The sequence below is a fragment of the Triturus cristatus genome, chromosome 12, assembly GCF_964204655.1.
Source record: "Triturus cristatus chromosome 12, aTriCri1.1, whole genome shotgun sequence".
Classification (NCBI taxonomy): domain Eukaryota; kingdom Metazoa; phylum Chordata; class Amphibia; order Caudata; family Salamandridae; genus Triturus; species Triturus cristatus.
In genome coordinates this window covers 686954326-686970675 of record NC_140595.1, presented here as the reverse complement: position 1 = coordinate 686970675, position 16350 = coordinate 686954326, and the positions used below count along the sequence as shown (strand labels likewise).

Genomic DNA, 16350 nt, shown 5'->3' with positions numbered 1-16350 from the left:
TGCGGCTCAATGTTACCTGGGCAGAATAGTGGGACGTTTGCAAGTACGATGACGTATGGAGCGCATTCCGGGGGCAAATTAATAGTATTGGCGCATCTACTTTGTACAACATTATTGTTAATGCCAGGTCTCTGCAAACCCCTCGCCTGATCGGAATCCACATCTGTTGATGGGGGATGAGTTGCTAGGGGAACAGTAAGATTATGGACCAAACTAATAACAGGAGGGCTCAAAGATAGAGAGTTGGGAGCTTTTGTAGCACTACATCCCGTCACCCCGAGATTTGCTAAACTATTATGAGGGGGTAAGGGATTCGCCTGAGAGAATTTAACCAGCTGCCGATCCAGTAGAGCTCCAAGTCTTTTAATTTCCGCATTTGCGGTGTCCAATTTGGCTGTAAGACGGTCAATACAGGCTTTAAATTTTAGATTTACCGCAGCCTCAATACGTTCGATTAGCAGATCAAACTGCTCTGGGCTCAAAGTAGCATTGGGTTCCTTCATGGGCTCTGCAATTTGGTTGGATTTGGGGGAACTGTGGCTATCCGGCCGATGATTTTCCACCCTTTTCCTGTGGGTGGTCTTACCCCCCCTCTTACTTTGTAGCCTTCTGCATGATCTAACGGGTCTCTTGCCCCTAGTTTCTTCCAATGTTTCTGTGTCTTCCTCAGAATCAGGGCGTAACGTATCATTCATTATGGAGACCAATACTGCATTATCATGCTCCTGGAGAATAGGAGCTACTGTATTACAAATTAGTTCGGTAACGTTATGATCTTGTGGCAAACAGTCCGTGATTCTATCGCCATCTGGGAAATCCTCCAATGTAGCGGCTATAGCTAGGGAGGGGGCGTAATCCATATCATCTACTTTGCCCAAGGAAGCTCTTCTATCCTCGTTAATCTTGGTCACCCTCTTAACTAGAAAATTGTTCATAGAGCCAGCCCCCGAGACTACCTTATTTTTCTTGGGGCCTGACATCATAGAATATGGCTGAAGTTGGCTGTCCACACGACAGGACCCGAAAAATAGCCACAGTCCGTTTATACTAAACAGCACCACAGCAACGCACAAGGGGCGAGACGGTAAATGTAGCGAACAGCAGCAGTACCTGTGGTGTGGCAGGAGATCTGATGTCCGATGTCAGGGGGATGGCCCCGCCCTGCCTCCTTCTGCCCCTGACGGCCACAGACGGCCCGCCCTTTGCCCGGCGCGTCCCGCGAAGCGGGTCTCTCTGTAATTTATGGCGCCTCCTGGCGCTTGCTCCGCGTCACCTCGTCGCGCCGCCGCTGAGGCTGCCGGGAGTTGCAGTCCCGGGGCGGCGACGCGGAAGATAGTGTGTCCTGTGTTGACCCCTGGACTCTTGGCGGTGGCGGCAATAGCGGTAATGGCGTGTCGGCAATGGCGTTGCGTGGCCCAGCAGGTCACTGTTGGATCTGGCAGCTCCCCCCCGCTCCGCCGGTCTCTCTGTAATTTATGGCGCCTCCTGGCGCTTGCTCCGCGTCACCTCGTCGCGCCGCCGCTGAGGCTGCCGGGAGTTGCAGTCCCGGGGCGGCGACGCGGAAGATAGTGTGTCCTGTGTTGACCCCTGGACTCTTGGCGGTGGCGGCAATAGCGGTAATGGCGTGTCGGCAATGGCGTTGCGTGGCCCAGCAGGTCACTGTTGGATCTGGCAGCAGAGTCAAACAATAGGCAAAAAGAAATCTGCACGAGTTATTACAACTAATGCCTGTGAAAAAATAACATACCATTGGATATAACCATAGGCCCTTGCCTGCGCATATAAATATGCATGGGAGGGTGCCCCTCATGTTTAGATTGCCTTGGCACCACGCTGCAGAAATAGCGTTTTGTCTGGGTGAACATGAATGATGTCATCATTAGCGAGCAACTCTCTGTAAATATGGTGCTGCAATTTTACCCCAAGGCATGGCCACTGGCATTATTCAATTCTGCGGCCATGGCTTTTTTTCGAGTAATTATGGATTTTCCGCTCTTGCCACATAATCCATCTGCTGCGTGAACTTCATATTTTAACCCCCAAATATTGTTCCTAACACAAACCTATAAAAAGTTACTTAAAAGGTCACAACATGTTCCACCTCGGTCTCTCCTCACCCTCCACCTCGGTCTCTCCTCACCCTCCACACGTGTCTCTCCTCACCCTCCACACGTGTCTCTCCTCACCCTCCACACGTGTCTCTCCTCACCCTCCACACGTGTCTCTCCTCACCCTCCACGTGTCTCTCCTCACCCTCCACGTGTCTCTCCTCACCCTCCACACGTGTCTCTCCTCATCCTCCACACGTGTCTCTCCTCACCCTCCACACGTGTCTCTCCTCACCCTCCACACGTGTCTCTCCTCATCCTCCACACGTGTCTCTGCTCACCCTCCACACGTGTCTCTCCTCACCCTCCACATGTCTCTCCTCACCCTCCACACGTCTCTCCTCACCCTCCACACGTCTCTCCTCACCCTCCACACGTCTCTCTCCTCACCCTCCACCTCACCCTCCACGTGTGTCTCTCCTCACCCTCCACGTGTCTCTCCTCACCCTCCACATTTCTCCTCACCCTCCACACGTGTCTCTCCTCACCCTCCACACGTGTCTCTCCTCACCCTCCACACGTCTCTCCTCACCCTCCACGCATGTCTCTCCTCACCCTCCACACGTGTCTCCTCACCCTCCGCCTCACCCTCCACATGTGTCTCCTCCTCACCCTCCACATGTCTCCTCCTCACGCTCCACAGGTGTCTCTCCTCACCCTCCACACGTGTCTCTCCTCACCCTCCACACGTATCTCTCCTCACCCTCCAAACGTATCTCTCCTCACCCTCCAAACGTGTCTCTCCTCACCCTCCACAGGTGTCTCCTCCTCACGCTCCACAGGTGTCTCTCCTCACCCTCCACACGTGTCTCTCCTCACCCTCCACACGTGTCTCTCCTCACCCTCCACACGTGTCTCCTCACCCTCCGCCTCACCCTCCACATGTGTCTCCTCCTCACCCTCCAGACGTGTCTCCTCCTCACCCTCCACACGTGTCTCCTCCTCACCCTCCACACGTGTCTCTCCTCACCCTCCACGTGTCTCTCCTCACCCTCCACGTGTCTCTGCTGCATGCCTCGCACTGCTGCACGCCTCGCACTGCTGCACGCCTCACACTGCTGCACGCCTCACACTGCTGCACGCCTCACACTGCTGCACGCCACACACTGCTGCATGCCGCTGCACGCCACACACTGCTGCACGCCTCACACTGCTGCACACCACACACTGCCACACACTGCTGCACGCCGCACACTGCTGCACGCCACACACTGCTGCACGCCACACACTGCTGCACGCCACACACTGCTGCACAAAACATTGCTGCATGCCACACACTGCTTCACGGCACACACTGATGCAACCAGCACACTGTTGCACACTGCTGCATTACTCACTGCTGCATGCTGCACGACACTGCTGCACGCAGCACACCGCTGCACGCCGCTGCACGCCACAGTGCTGCATGCCTCACACTGCTGCACGCCGCACACTGCTGCACGCCGCACACTGCTGCACGCCGCTGCACGTCACAGTGCTGCATGCCTCGCACTGCTACACGAAACACTGCTGCACGCCGCACACTGCTGCACGCCGCACACTGCTGCTCACCTCACACTGCTGCACGCCGCACACTGCTGCACGCCGCACACTGCTGCACTCCACACACTGCTTTTATGCGAGTGTATGCTACTGACATTGTAAATGACAATGCCTTTTATTTGTTTTAAAACCAAAACATAAATAAAAGGCATTGTAATTTTACAATGCCAATAGCTCAAACTCTTATAAATGCGAGACCTATTGCATTGCAAATGCTTGTGTTTATTTGCTGATTAAAGAAGAGCTGATACGAACCCCCCTCGGAGTGCTTGACTTTGTTACAGGACGAGGACGAAGTTGGGAAGCGTATTTATGAGAAACGTGGGGCACCACCACGCGAAAGCACCCGCCTGTGAGTGACTTGGCTTTTTGGTGCAAACTTGGCAGCTATATATATATATATATATATATATATATATATATATATATATATATATATTGCATACTGTAAATATACACTGTAAATAATTCTGCTCTAATGAATATTGCCTTTACCTACCAATTCAGGGTTGAATTGCATTTGTAACATTGGCCTTAAAAAATCGACATACAGCCATTCATCAACTTAAGATGGCCGCCATTAATCCACAGAGTAAGCTTTAACATTATGTGCAGCGATTGCTATGGTTACTCACAGGCTGGCCGGAAATGATGTATTTTCCCCCACGAAGCATTCCTTGGTTGAACTGATTAAAAATGGCAATTATTCCTGTGAGTGTTATGCAGTACGAAAAAGGCGCGAAGCCGAAACATGTCCTTTTTGCCTGTATACGGAAATAAAAACCGTATAATCCACCTTCATTGAGAGTGCGGTCTATTCTTTTGTTCTACAAAGGAAGTTTGAGCCTGATATATAATATTTTTTTTATAACACGAACATGACCCTTGCTGGTATCAGAGCACTTTAAAAGTATACTCAAATACCCACCCATGTGCTCAGATCTCAGGATCCTGCCCCACGCCTCTCCCCAAGTGGACATTTTCGCCAGAGGTGTTTGGTGTGTACGACCCGATAGGCCCCCACACCCCATTTCTTTTTAGTGCAGTAGTTTCCCCCTACACTTGGCAGCAGCCGTGGCAGAGAAGTCTTGTGCTCTGTCACACAATACACATTGAAGGGGGTGTCTTCTCCACCAGAGTGCAGTGTAAAGGTGATAAAAGCCACCCTTCTTCCCGCCCTAAACTATGGACATCAGGCCTTCCCTGAAGCGTGCGCGGCCAGTTTTGATAGTGTCCAAAATGTGACTTACCAACTAATTTTTCAACTCCCCAAATACACACGCAGGGCAAGATTACGACTTGAGCTGGGCCTCTCAAGACAATCTCTCACATGTGAGGCCGATACACTGAAATACTACATAAGGGTACCCGGGGCAGCACCCTTAAAGCCCTCCTAAAAGAAACCTTCAAGAGTCCCGGGAACCCATGGAACTGACAAATCGAAAAGGCCATAAGATCTCTACAAATTGAAGATTCAGCCCTAAAATCAGACTTAATTTCTTACGCCGTCTGGAAAAGGGCTATAAACAAGCAGGCGAGACAGATCTCGTACGGGCAGGATCTCCGGTCTTTAAAAACTTCAACTACTCTGTCTGTTTTGAACGATTCTTATCTCCCAGGGTTACCACAACCATACCTCTCAGACAGCTTAAACGCACTGGTATGCAGGAATATTATGTTTATGCGCCTCCTAGGCCTGCGAATCATCGATTTAAACCAATGGGCCCCATGTGGCGGGGAGGGGGCCTGTAGACTATGTAACTATAGGTCCGAATCGTAGCTCCACCTCCGATGCTGCCGTCTTTCCTCTGACGCCCCCAGATCTCTTCTAAAGTCATTATACCTAAAAGAAAAGGGCATCTACACATGCTTGGAGGTGTCAGCACTTTGTTTTACCCGAACAGACAAACGCTCGCAAGGTGCGGAAAATATGTGAGAATCCTGGAAGACTTACTTTTCCCTCGTCCGGTCCCTTCCAACCAGTTTCTGTTCCTTCAAAAACTAATAACTGACTACTTTATGGTTTGCCCTAGAGTTTTTATTAACACACTAATCCACTCTATACGTCTCAACTTCGATTTTAATGTTTTTATTTTTAGTAGGGCTACTGTATAAGAACGCCTTTTATGAATAATGATTTTACCTTAACTGCTCCCAAGGTTGTATCGAATGTGCTTTTATTGCAATGGTTTTAAGTAACTGTGCAAAGAATGTAATAAAATACTTCTAAATACAGAGTGCTGTGTGTTTCTGTACGGATCCTGCTAGGGCACAGGTCTTCAAACTGTGGGGCGCGCCCCCCTGGGGGGCGTGGATGTGTTCCCAGGGGTGCGCAAAGGCCTCTGCAAGCACATGTAAATGAAGAGGCCTGGAAGTGCAGCCATGTTTATTTGCTGCATTTCCAGGCTGTCTTCATTTACTCCAAAGCCCACAGAGTGCGGTGGGGCCAGAGGTCAGTGGGTGTGCTGCTGGGGGCTGGGCTGGGCAGTGTCTGGAGTCTTATTAAGACTCCAGCACGCCTGAGTTTTTCACAGGTCTTTAAAGACCATTTGCATAACTTTGGAAACTGGTTCCTGAGGCTTAGTTTTTTTTCTTTTTCCAGTAACCCCTGGGCCCTGACTCTGCCTATTCCTTACATTTGTACTGTAAATTTACTGCTGTAGTGTGAAAATGCATTTCATGAAAAGGAATATAAAAAAGGGTTGCCAATAGAGGAAAGCCTGCAAAGACCTTGCGTTGACACTAAATAGGGTCTTAAATAAAAAAGTATGTATTCATTTGTAATTTGACTTTCTGTCTGTTCCTTTTATTTTCAGTCATGAAACATTCAGGCAGCCTTAGAACACATTTAAAACAGCTTTATATTTGCTTTTCGAAGTGCGCACAGATAAGTGCTGAAAATAGGGCTTTAGGAGACTGTTTAATTTTGTACCATCTGCAACATCAAAATAATGAGCTGGCAACCCTAATCATAAGACTGGAAGTTTGTTGCAGGATCAGCACATTATTTATTTCCTTCACCTTCGATTCCCTGATTAATTCCATAATAGCAATAGTTTAATTTATATCTGAAACCCTACACCCCATCAATAACCTGCTGATTAACTTCAAGTGTCTGGGAATTCACCCTGCATTCAGACAACTCACTCCTCATTCTCACCCTTCACTTTCACGCTCACCCTGCACTCACAGCGCATAGTTATGGTTTTCCCGCATTTGCCACATAATCTATCGCCTGCTGCATAATTTGCAGATTAAAACATGCAGCAACACATTTTACCTCACAGTGGAAGGCCCTTTCTAAAGGTTGACTGGTCACCTTTCTGTTGCTTATTGCTATATGTAGGTGTTAATGTGGTACTTATGTGGGGCAATAAAGGCCACGACAATGTTAACAAGTGTAAAAAGAGCAAAATAGTGCAGTAATGCTATCACAAAATATGCAGCATAATTCGCCTTTGCTTGCTGCAGAATTTAGTCAACCATGCTGCATAATTTGGCCTTCTCCTGCCACATAATTCCAATGGCCCTGTTTAAAGTGCTATGAGGGCCCAGCCTGTGGCAGAAAGCACTGTGGATATGTAAGTCATTATTATAAAACAGTATTTACATACTCTAAACTAGGCTGCTGCAAAATGATGCAGTGATTGAGATAAAACAAATTCTTACAAAGCATACTTTTTAGTAATAAGTAATCAAACTGTATATAATGCAGACATTGTTGTAAGTGTCTCCACTATTCCAGATCCCAGCTGATAACTCCTGTACATTACATGTTAAAAAGAATAGATCTTTGCCACCATAAAGCTTTAAGCAGATCCACTGGAATTATTCAGCAGAAGAGGACAACATTATGCAGCAGGTTTGACTAAATTATGCAGCAAGAAAAGGTAAATTATGCGGCACAATGAGCCACATTTTGTGGTTAGCATGCTGTCAGGGAAAATATTTCACCTCATTAGTACCAGTGTAGCACCCAAATACAGCAGTAAGCAACTACAAGATTACCAGTCAATCTTTGCAAGGGCCTTCCACTGCTCCAGAACACTTTGTCATGCTTTAAGTAACTTTTGTTCCGTTTGAACTAGAATCAAGATTTTTTTGTTGAAATCTGCAGATTATGTAGCAAATGCAGTACACTGATAATTATGTGGAAAACGCTGCTGCTGCTGCTGAAACTTATAATTCCATGGTTTCTTTTTTAACTTTCTGCACTACCACCCACACTTCAATTTCAGGCAGAGGCATCTCAAAGTCAGTATTAACCATTCAGGGGCAGTTTTTTTCTGAAAGCTGAGTCCATGGGGTGGCAGGTAGAAGGCCAGCAGGCTTGCATTCAGATGCAGAGCCCTAATCCTCTCGATCCTTGGGGCCTCACCGTAATGGTCTAGGAGACAGAGGAAAGGAGCGAGAATCATAGATATTGTCAAAGAGAAGGCCCAGAATAGGGAGCACTGTATGCAGACTCATTTTTATGTTTACAAATGGCCAGAGACCGTTTCTTCAGAGAGATACCCCAAAGAAGGGGACAATATAAGTGTTTTTGTTTTTTTAAAAGGGACATTCATTAGTGAAGCTGGTACTGCAACCAAGTGTGTAAGTGGGCACTGCTGGTTATCATAAAGGAGCAGATGCAGCAGGACTGGGGCCCAGGGATTTGGGGGGCCAACTGCATCACAATTATGACTGTCTACCTTTAAAAAAAGGGGCATCAGAGCTTATTGTCCTTTCAAGCATTAGGACAGAGGTGATGATCCATCATGTTGGGGAAGAGGTAAAAGAGACAGAGGAGATAGCCTGCTATTCAGGGCTGCAGTTATCATTAGTGCAGCAGGTATAGTTGCATTGGGGTCAAAGAGTGTGAGGGGCTCACAACACCCCAATTATGGAGAGCAGTTTGTTTGGGACATCTGTTTTTGTTTGATGCATTTGCTGTTTTAGAAGTCTCATATTTGGTGCAATTCATAAGCTATAGAAAAACTATTCCTGAAATAATCTCATAAACCCCCACGCAGCCATGTCCCTCCCACAGCCATGTCCCTCCCCCTTCCCCAATCCTTGTCATAAAATTTTGGAGGGGGGCCCGACCTCAAAACATTTTGCTTAGGGGGGGCTCAGAGTAAAAAAGTTTGAAGACCTCTGTGCTAGGGTCCTGCGCCCTAAAAGCCTCGAAAGAGGCAGGCAGAGTGGTTTTCAGCGCGCTCATGTGCACACGTGCAGCGAGTCGTGCATCATTGCTTCGTCATGGTAACCGGGAGAGAATGGGTTTTTCAGACACGTCATTGTGCACTCCCCACCCCTCAGTGCAGAGTCAGACCCTGACCTCTATTTAAAGAAAGAGAGGGCGGGGGGCTGAGGAGCTGGGTACGCCTCCTTCCAGGCCTCAAGATAAGAAGCGTGGTACCCCGCCCGCCCCTCTGTCGCTTGTCTCAGAACGTGTTTACCTTGTATGATGCTTCCCAGATAGCAGTCTCTCAGGCCGTCTCACAGACACCAGTGCTAAGGCCTAAGGGGGGTTCACGGACAGTAGCCCAGGAGACTCTCTTTTTTAGGGAACCAGGTAAACAGCAGTCGCACGTGGCCTCTCACAGACAGCAGTCGCACGTGGCCTCTCACAAACAGCAGTCGCACGTGGCCTCTCACAGACAGCAGCAGTCTCGGAGTATCTAAAAGCCTCTCATTATGCCAAAGTGTATCTCAACGACAGCGGTCTAACCGGACGTCTCTCACACAGCAGCCCCTTGGGATGTCTCTCAGACAATTCCTCCAAGTGGCGCTCAGACTGTCAGTCACTTATCCTGATGGCTTCCAAACAGCAGCCTCTGGTGACGCCTGGAGATGTCTATGAAAGAATCTCGAGGTTCTCAGACAGCAGTCACTCGGACAGTCTCTAATAAAGTCTCAGGGAGGCCGCCAGACAGCTGTCAATTCCGATATAAATAAGGCAATCTTAGGGTGTCTCTCAGACTGCAGCCAAAGTATGTCTCTGAAAGAGCCTTAAAAAAGTTAACAAACAGTAGGCGCTGTGGATGCTCGCGAGACAGTCCCAGAACATCTCTAAGAGGAGGCACTTGACATTTGAGATATCAGAGATAAGAAGACCCAGAGTAGACTGTCCCAGACAGCGGGTATTCAGAATGTCTGCGACGGTCTCGGGGTGCTCTTCAGACGTCTCTCGGGTAGTCTCAGGACGTGCTCCAGAAGGCAGGCAGTCTTGTCAGACAATAAACACTCGCCACGTCTCTGAGACAGTCTCAATGTGCTTCTTAGACAGCAGGCACACAGGGCGTCTCTCGAGTTGTCTCAGGACGTGCTCCAGACGGCAGGCATTCTTGTCAGACACTAGACACTCGCCACGTCTCTGAAACAGGCTCAATGTGCTTCATAGACAGCAGGCACACAGGATGTCTCGCAGACAGCTGGCTTTAAAGATGTCTGCCTGGTGCAGGCTGTGACCTGCCTGCGGTACCTGGAGCCGGGGCCTCCCACCGCCTGAGAATTCCTGACTGGGAGAAGTGGAAGCCGGGACGTCCCGCAGCCCCCGGCAACAGCAAGGTGAGCTGGGGGCGTCTGAGGCGCGGGAGGGGGAGCAAGTATGGCCGTTTGAGGGGCGCGTTAAATGGGGGGGGGGGCAACAAGGACCGGGTCAGATCGAGGGGCCTATAATGAGCAGGGGCTGTTTGAAAAGACGTGGAGCAGATAGTGATAGGGCAGGCTCCAGGGTGTCTTCTTGATGCCCCTCCATCCCCCAAACCAACCCAGGTCTTCATTACACGTCACAGCGCGTGGCTGAGGCAGGGTCGGGGTGTTGAGCAGTAGAGCCTGGGGCCTGCAGAGAGGAGCTGTGGTGGAGGGATTGGGGTCCAGACGGGGACCACGAAGAAGGGGTTTGGGTGAACTTGGCGAATGAGAGGGTCTGGGAAGGAGACAGCCCAGGGGGGGCAGATGGAGAGATGGTCGGAGTGAGCGGGTCTAGAGACAGGAGCGTGTCGCCGGCTCCTGCGGGCCCTGCTGCCTTCAGCCCGAGGCCTATGAATATCTGTGAGATATGGAAGTCTCAGGGGGCCTTTGCACGTTCGAGATGGTTGGTGGGGGAGAGGGGGGGGGGTGGAGGTTGTCAAATCATTTTGTGTTACGCCACTGGTCGAGAGAGCAGAGGCACTGGAGGCTGGAGGAGCAGCGGGCACCGAGTGAGAAGACGGGGGCAAGGCGGCCGGAGGGGTGAGACACTGCCCCCCCCCCCCTCTTCCCCCCCCCCCCCTCTCTCGCAGGCAGAGAAATGTAGCCCTTAGTGAAGAATAGACCCGAGAAAGGAGCTAACGAAGGATTAAACGAACGGGGGTGGGGTAAAGAGTGGGTCTTGGAGGGCCTCTCAAGAAGAGAGCGGACGGTAGATGAGTGCAGGGCGCAGGAGAGGGCAGGAAGGCTTCGCACGTCACTGGCTTAGGTGAGCCGGTCCACGTGAGGAGAGCCGCCATCACAGGAGTGAGTTTAAACACTGCCACTGAGCTCTACACAGAGAATTTAAACAGCGCGCTGCTGTGAGCTTACGTAGTGCCACGCCGTGAGTGAGCTCAGATAGCGCTCTATTGTGAGCTCACATAGTGCTTACACTTTAAGTGAGCTCAGACAGCGCTGTTTTGTGAGCTTAAATAGTCCTACACTGTGAGTTTAGATAGTGCTATATTGTGACCTCAAACAGTGCTACTCTGTGGCTCTAGACAGCACCACACTAAGTTTAGACAGTGTTTCACTGCGAACACAAACAGCGCTCCTGTGTGTGAGAGTTTAAACAGGGGGGCACTGTTGGGCGACGCTGAGTTTAGACAATGCTCACATTGAACGTAGACAGAAGCACACTTTACCCAGTGCTGTACATTGTGAGGCGCTACACACAGTGAAAGGAGCGCGACATCTACTAGTTTAGTAACTTTAGAAGAAGCTACACTCAGAGTAGCCTGTACCGCACCGTGGGCTCTGAATGTGCTATTTTGAACACAGAATGATCCACGTTCAGTATGTATTTAATGCTGCTCTCTGACATGGGTGCTACCCTGCGACCTTACACAGTAATGTACTACGATCTTATAGTTGCTACACTGTGATCTTACACGGTGCTACACTGCGATCTTACCCGGTGCTACACTGCGATCTGACTCGATGCTACACTACGATCTTAAACAATGCTCCACTACGATCTTACTCGATGCTACACTACGATCTTAAACAATGCTCCACTACGATCTTAAACAATGCTCCACTGCGATCTTACTCGATGCTACACTACGATCTTACACAGTGCTACACTGTGACCTTACATAGTGCTACACTGGCGATCTTACTCGGTGCTATAATGCGATCTTACTCGGTGCTATAATGCGATCTTACTGGGTGCTATAATGCGATCTTACTCGGTGCTACACTGCGATCTTACTCGGTGCTACACTGCGATATTACTCGGTGCTAAACTGCGATCTTACTCGGTGTTAAACTGCGATCTTACACGATGCTACACTGCGATCTTACTCGGTGCTAAACTGCGATCTTACTCGATGCTACACTACGATCTTACACAGTGCTACACTGCGACCTTACATAGTGCTACACTGCGATCTTACTCGGTGCTACAATGCAATTCTTACTCGGTGCTACACTGCAATCTCGATGCTACACTACGATCTTAAACAATGCCTCACTGCGACCTTACATAGTGCTACAATGCGATCTTACTCGGTGCTACACTGCGATCTTACTCGATGCTACACTACGATCTTAAACAATGCTACACTGCGATCTTACTCGATGCTACACTACGATCTTACACAGTGCTACACTGCGACCTTACATAGTGCTACACTGCGACCTTACATAGTGCTACACTGCGATCTTACTCGGTGCTACAATGCGATCTTACTCGGTGCTACACTGCGATCTTACATGATGCTACACTGTGATCTTACTCGATGCTACACTACAATCTTAAACAATGCTCCACTGCGACCTTACATAGTGCTACAATGCAATCTTACTCAGTGCTTCACTGCGATCATACACGTTGCTACACTGCAATCTTACACAGTGCTACACTGCAATCTTACTCGGTGCTACACTGCGATCTTACTCTGTGCTACACTGCGATCTTACACGGTGCTACACTGCGATCTTACACGTTGCTACACTGCAATCTTACACAGTGCTACACTGCAATCTTACTCGGTGCTACACTGCGATCTTACTCGGTGCTACACTGCGATCTTACACGGTGCTACACTGCGATCTTACACGGTGCTACACTGCGATCTTACACGGTGCTACACTGCGATCTTACACGGTGCTACACTGCGATCTTACACGGTGCTACACTGCGATCTTACACGGTGCTACACTGCGATCTTACACGGTGCTACACTGCAATCTTACACGGTGCTACACTGCGATCTTACACGGTGCTACACTGCGATCTTACTCGATGCTACACTACGATCTTAAACAATGCTACACTGCGACCGTACATAGTGCTACACTGCAATCTTTCATATTTCTACACTGTGACCTTACACGTTGCTACACTGCGAACTAACATGTTGCTACACTGTGGCCTTACACATTGCTACACTGTGATTTTACATGTTTCTACACTGTGATTTTTACATGTTGCTACACTGTGATCTTACGCATTGCTACACTATGTTCTTACATAGTGGTACAATGTGAGTTTACTCATTGCTACACTGTGATCCTACTCAGTGCTACCCTATGATTTTGGTGCTACACTGCGATCTTATACAGTGCTACACTGCGATCTTACATTTTGCTACAATGTGATCTTACATGTTCTTACACTGTCACCTTGCACATTGCTACACTGTGATTTTACATGTTGCTACACTGTGACCTCACAGGTTGCTACACTGTGATCTTACACCGTTCCACACTGTGATCTTACACAGTGCTACACTGTGACCTTACACGTTGCTACACTCTGACCACACACGTTGCTACACTATGATTTTACACGTTGCTACACTATGATTTTACACGTTGCTACACTATGATCTTACATAGTGGTACAGTGTGATTTTACTCATTGCTACATGTGATCCTACTCAGTGCATACTGTGATGTTGGTGCTACACTGCGTTCTTACTCAGTGCTGTACTATGAACTTACTCAGTGCTACACTGTGATCTTGGTGCCACACTGCGAACTTATACAGTGTTGCACTGCAGTTTTATACAGTGATATACTGTGACTTTACACAGTTCTACACTGTGACCTTACACGGTGCTACACTGCGATCTTACACAGTGCTACACTGCGATCTTCCACAGTGCTACATTGCGATCTTCCACAGTGCTACATTGCGATCTTACACAGTGCTACTCTGCGATCTTACACAGTGCTACTCTGCGATCTTACACAGTGCTACTCTGCGATCTTACACAGTGCTACACTGCGATCTTACACAGTGCTACACTGCGATCTTACACAGTGCTACACTGCGATCTTACACATTGCTACACTGCGATCTTACACATTGCTACACTGCGATCTAACACAGTGCTACACTGTGACCTTACACGTTGCTACACTGTGACCTTACACGTTGCTACACTGTGATCTTACACGTTGCTACACTGTGACCTTACACGTTGCTACACTGTGACCTTACACGTTGCTACACTGTGACCTTACACGTTGCTGCACTGTGACCTTACACGTTGCTGCACTGTGACCTTACACATTGCTACAATGCGATCTTACACGTTGCTACACTGAATTCTTACATGATGCTACACTGTCACCTTACACGTTGCTACACTGCGATCTTACACAGTGCTACACTGCGATCTTACACAGTGCTACACTGCGATTTTACACGTTGCTACAATGTGACCTTCCACGTTGCTACACTGTGACCTTCCACGTTGCTACACTGTGACCTTACACATTGCTACAATGCGATCTTACACGTTGCTACACTGAATTCTTACATGATGCTACACTGTCACCTTACACGTTGCTACACTGCGATCTTACACAGTGCTACACTGCGATTTTACACGTTGCTACACTGCGATTTTACAGATTGCTACACTGAATTCTTACACGCTGCTACACTGAATTCTTACATGATGCTACACTGTCACCTTACATGTTGCCACACTGCGATCTTACACAGTGCTACACTGCGATTTTACACGTTGCTACACTGCGATTTTACAGATTGCTACACTGCGATTTTACAGGTTGCTACACTGCGATTCTACACATTGCTACACTGTGATTTTACATGTTGCTACACTGTGACCTTCCACGTTGCTACGCTGTGACCTTCCACGTTGCTGCACTGTGACCTTCCACGTTGCTACACTGTGACCTTCCACGTTGCTACACTGTGACCTTCCACGTTGCTGCACTGTGACCTTCCATGTTGCTGCACTGTGACCTTCCACGTTGCTGCACTGTGACCTTCCACGTTGCTACACTGACCTTCCACGTTGCTACACTGTGACCTTCCACGTTGCTACACTGTGACCTTACACCTTGCTACACTGTGACCTTACACCTTGCTACACTGTGACCTTACACATTGCTACACTGTGATGTTTCACAGTTCTACACTGTGACCTTACACGTTGCTACACTGCGAACTAACATGTTGCTACACTGTGGCCTTACACATTGCTACACTGTGGCCTTACACATTGCTACACTGTGATCTTACACATTGCTACATTGTGATGTTACACAGTGCTACACTGCGATCTTACACAGTGCTACACTGTGGTGTTTCACAGTTCTACACTGTGACCTTACATGTTGCTACACTGCGAACTAACATGTTGCTACACTGTGGCCTTACACATTGCTACACTGTGACCTTCCACGTTGCTACACTGTGACCTTCCACGTTGCTACACTGTGACCTTCCACGTTGCTACACTGTGACCTTCCACGTTGCTACACTGTGACCTTACACATTGCTACATTGTGATCTTACACAGTTCTACACTGTGATTTTACACGTTGCTACACTGTGATCTTACACAGTGCTACACTGATTTTACACATTGCTACACTGCGATTTTACACATTGCTACACTGTGACCTTCCACGTTGCTACACTGTGACCTCCATCGTTGCTACACTGTGACCTCCATCGTTGCTACACTGTGACCTTCCACGTTGCTACACTGTGACCTTCCACGTTGCTACACAGTGACCTTCCACGTTGCTACACGGTGACCTTCCACGTTGCTACACGGTGACCTTCCACATTGCTACACTGTGACCTTCCACATTGCTACACTGTGACCTTCCACATTGCTACACTGTGACCTTCCACATTGCTACACTGTGACCTTACACATTGCTACACTGTGACCTTACACATTGCTACACTGCGATCTAACACATTGCTACACTGCGATCTAACACAGTGCTACACTGCGATCTATCACAGTGCTACACTGCGATCTATCACAGTGCTACACTGCGATCTATCACAGTGCTACACTGCGATCTATCACAGTGCTACACTGCGATCTATCACAGTGCTACACTGCGATCTATCACAGTGCTACACTGCGATCTATCACAGTGCTACACTGCGATCTATCACAGTGCTACACTGCGATCTATCACAGTGCAACACTACGATCTTACACATTGGTACACTGCAATCTTACCCAGCGCT

At 48.6% G+C, this 16350-nt stretch overlaps 1 protein-coding gene across 8 annotated transcripts in view; it reads left to right on the top strand.

The window, feature by feature from the left end:
• Positions 1–16350, top strand: part of LOC146780096 (P2Y purinoceptor 4-like) — a 229659-nt gene that overhangs the window by 111682 nt on the left and 101627 nt on the right. The window contains exon 1 of one of the 8 annotated variants that reach the window (XM_085639820.1): positions 10072–10205. The exons of 6 other annotated variants lie outside the window; for them this stretch is intronic. The gene's annotated coding sequence lies outside the window, so the exon portion shown is untranslated. Of the gene's footprint in view, positions 1–10071; positions 10206–10789; positions 10872–16350 lie in introns of those variants that run through there. One more of the 8 variants, XM_085639822.1, reaches the window with a different exon arrangement.